Consider the following 4,003-nt stretch of genomic DNA (forward strand, 5'->3'; position numbering starts at 1 on the left):
GTCCAGACGCCCCGCGCACACGTTGGACCTTATGGCAGATCCCCTCTCACGCTATAGAGAAATTCCAGGATCTCGGAAGTTTTAACGCCAATTTCCTTTAAAGAAAAGGATTCTGAGGAACCCAAGGACACTTCAGCCCTGACTTTGGAAAAAGCCTCCAACTGCCCCCAAAGCCAGTCTCCGCAGATGTGGCTGGAGTCTGGCTTCCAGGCGGCTGGGAGGCCGCCCCTGGCAGAGCTGTCTTTCCTTTTGTTGGGCTTCTCCACCGGAAAGAGTTTGTGTAAAAAGGGAAAGAAACCACCATTCATGCCACAGTGGCCGATTGTTCTGAGTTGCCACATTCCCTTAAATGTTTACCTTTGTGTTTCACAATCTGAGAGGAAATGAGGGGTCAGGGACTTCTGATTCCCTCTTCCCCTCTGGTCAAGACCGAGGAACAGTTGTTTTCCTAGTTGCTTAAGAGGGAAATGATAGCAGGTAGGAAATGAGCACTTAGCCAAAGCCTCCGGAGCACAGCCCTGGGTTTCAACCAAATTCTCCAGCAGTGGCGTGAAATGTTTCAGACCTTGTCAACCGTCTCCTACTTTCTGTTTGCCCCGGGGATGGGGATGTTTAGCAAGTGGGGCGAGGCATTGTTCAAGCAAAATTCTGGGAGGCTATGGCTTTGGACCGAGCTCCTGTACAGATCAATCCAATAGGGACCCGCTAGCCGTAAATGCCACACCGTCACCGGAAACTTTAAGGAAACAGATTCCAAAACAGGCCAAATATTTCCTGAAAACAGGAGATTCCAACCTGCCAGAGTCCATGTAAAAGGGAAGTCCCTTCTGCTTTGATCCTCACAACAGCTGTCCTGTTCTTTGTTCCCACTCGGGGGCTCCACAGCTGGTCCAGGGAGACCTTTCTCTTTCACTCTGTAGAGGCGAGACTACCCAGATTTGTGAACCATAAATAAGAGCCTATTAGGCTTGCAACTAAATTTTTTGTGATTGTCTTTCGACAGCATTTTCACCCCCTCCTATCTGATCTATTGAACGCTATCAGTGATCAACATACAAAGCTGGTCGGGTGAGGGGAGGGGGAGCTCCACCGTGATCCCAGTTCCCCAGGAGGCTGAGGCAGGAGGACTGCAAATTCGAGGTCAGGGTCAGCAATTTGGCAGGATCTGTCTCAAAATGAAATAAAAGGAACCGGGGATGTGGCTCAGGGTCTTGCCTGGCATGTGCAGACCCCCTAGTTCTTCAGGAGGCCAGGTAGTGAGGTAGAGATGGGGGGTGTGGGTGCAGCTCAGAGTCAGCCTGCAAGAGGCCCCGGCTCACCCCCAATGCCGCCAGTGAAGAGTTGAGCGAGGAGCCAGAGGGCTCCCCACGCTCTTCCTCCGGCGACATCCCCCTCGGGGACCGACAGTCACCTGGCCACCTACCAGCCAGCGTCTGCATCCCAAAGTTCCAATGGGCTTCAAGACCACCCCGGGCAGGTCCAGCTGGTGTGGAAGTCACGGGGGAGAATTCCAGAAATGGCTCCGCATCTGGTCAGTCTCCTGAGAAGTGCCTTCGGGGCACAGAGTGAAACACCTCTGGGGGCGCATCCGGCTTTCTCATGCCCTGGGGGGGCGGGGGGGGCGGGAAGACCTCCCTCACCCCCAGGCTTGGCAGCTGACTCTGAAGTAAACGGACACCAGGCGGGTTAGCAGGAGAGGGTGCACCCAGGGCGGGATTTCTGATACTACGAGCGTGGGCGGCCTCCGGGGACCAGAAGAGCAGTGAAGCTGGAGAACTTCTCTACCATCCCAGGGTGGGGAGGACGGGGAGACGCAGGCCACTTAGGAATGACCCGGGAGGACGGGTGGGCCCTGAGGAGGACAGACGGAGAAGAAGTGAGGGTTTGTGACAAGGTTTGTCTGGGAGGGCAAGGCCCTGGGAGGACACTCTCCCCAGGTTGGAAAATCCCGGAAGGAGATTTATGACAATTGAATTCTTTTTGGAGGATCTGTCAGCAAATAAGGGGGTTCAGAGAAAACACTCGGCGTTTACTGTTTTTACGTGCCTTCTGCCCCAAATAATCAACACGCCAAAGAGGCGTATTTCCAGATGGTGTGTCCTGAACTCCTCAGTAGCAAAACTTATTTTAAAAAATTTAGAATGGATAATTTGGTTATGAACAAGATTGTCATAACTAAATAAGTTAATGTTTTTTCGATACAAATATTTCTGCGTTGAAGGTCCAGTCCTTGGAATGCTTGGATTTCAGCCCTGTCTCTGCCACTTGTGAGTTGTGTAAGCCAGATTTTCTGCACCTCAGCTTGCTCATCTACGGAAAGGGGGTGGATTCCATACCTCTGGTAGGTCTTGGTGAAGATGAAGAGTTGGCATTACCGAAGGCGTTCCTGGCACAGAGAAAACACCCAAGAGACACTGGCAGTCATTTCCTAATACCGTTAGCATGTTTTAAGAAAGAATTTTGTATTTGGTGAAGAACATGAATACATAAAATAAGTAAGAAACTAAAAAGGACACGTCTATATGCAAACTAAAGATGTGCACCTTCAAGTTTCAAACGATCCTGAGGAGCACGTAAGTGGGACCTCCTTTCTCAGAGCATGGAGGAGAGCTTCCCTCTTGTTTTCCTGCAATTTTAAGACACTTTCCACTGTCAATAACGCAAACCAGCTCAGGGTCGAAGCGGGAAGCATGGCCCAGGTGAGTGCCCTGCAGGAGAAGCAGGGACGGAGTTTCACCAGGAGCACGCGGGACCTGAAGCCTTTGTTCGCCCACCTGTCCCTCACTTCACCTGCTGGGGCAGTGCAATGGTGTCAGCCAGGCCGCCTGGGCTGGAGCCTTCCTGTGGTCATCGTCCTGCAGATCCCAAATCCACACAGATGACTGCCAGCGTCATCCAGGGCCCACCTAACAATTCCAAGGACGCGGGGCAATGTGAATTTCCTCTCTTGGATCCAGCTGGAAAAATCTTCAGGAAGGGCTCTGATTGGTGTACTTCGTTATCCTAGACCTGGGCACACCAGATCCTGGTGTCTGGGGGAGAGGCCAGGACAGGGTGCGTGTGGAGGGGTGCAATTTATCAGAATAACTGCAGAGAGGGAGGCAAAGAGATGCACCCTCACCCATGGGGCAGCCGCTGCCTCAGGGGAACCCGGACCTGGCCCTACCAGCGCCCTGTGAGCAAGTGCCTAGGACTTAGAAAGGGCAGGCCTGAAGCCACACGGCAGTTCACGAACACCCATCTGTTGGTGGAGACGGACTGGCCTTGGGATCTGAAGGGTCAGTCCACCCAGTGACCAGGAGTGCTCCTGCCTGCGGATCCCAGATGGCAGCTCAGGCACAGACCATGCCCTCCCAGGGTGAGTCGAAGAGGAGGGAGCTGCTAGCCGGGTCCTGGGAGTGACCTCACCATGGAACTGGGAATCGGAGAAAACAAACAAACGTCTCCCATCCACTCCCAACTGCTGGGTGCCGTGCACTTGATGTTCATAAAGTTTCCACTATCTAAATCAGTTATAAAGTTGGGTTAAATATTTTTTTTTGGTCTTGCTCTGTACTCTGACTTCCTCGCCCTTTCAAGCTCATTTCGAATCCCTCAGGTCCGTCTGGAAGCTCTAAGAAAGGGCTTTTTTATAAATCTTGCTAAACCTGGCAAAGGAGCGGTTTGTTTTCATTGGTCATGGGCTGCACAGGCCCACCTCCAGGGCTCTGGGGAGTCATCAGAGGCACTTTCCGGAGTGAGTGCCAGAATAAACACAGCCTGAAAGGCCAGCCTAGCCTCGGCACTGCCCGCAGCTCCGCTTCGCAGCTCTGGGAGGGAGGAGAGACCCCTGACCTTCTGTAAATATTTCAACACAGCCAGTTCTCCCAGGAATTAGGATTTGGATTTTTGAGTCAACTCTGCAACAATATCAGAAAAATCCCCCCTTTTTATGGCTGGGTGTACTTGATCAGTAGTGAAATGTTTCAACATTATATTTTTAGGGCTAATAACAAAGGAATTT

General features: G+C 52.0%; 1 long non-coding RNA gene across 2 annotated transcripts; it reads right to left on the reverse strand.

Moving 5' to 3' along the window:
* Window positions 1-2,250: 2,250 nt before the first annotated feature.
* On the reverse strand, window positions 2,251-3,557 carry LOC124964231 (uncharacterized). Of its 2 annotated transcripts, none has more exons than XR_007104897.1 (3): window positions 2,791-3,557; window positions 2,544-2,708; window positions 2,251-2,386 (listed from the first exon to the last, which is right to left on the reverse strand). It is a non-coding gene; the product is annotated as an uncharacterized LOC124964231 (long non-coding RNA). The 2 variants fall into 2 exon arrangements; XR_007104905.1 differs by having other exon boundaries at window positions 2,330-2,708; window positions 2,791-2,906; window positions 3,409-3,557.
* Window positions 3,558-4,003: the final 446 nt, after the last annotated feature.

This window comes from Sciurus carolinensis, chromosome 1 (assembly GCF_902686445.1).
Source record: "Sciurus carolinensis chromosome 1, mSciCar1.2, whole genome shotgun sequence".
NCBI lineage: Eukaryota > Metazoa > Chordata > Mammalia > Rodentia > Sciuridae > Sciurus > Sciurus carolinensis.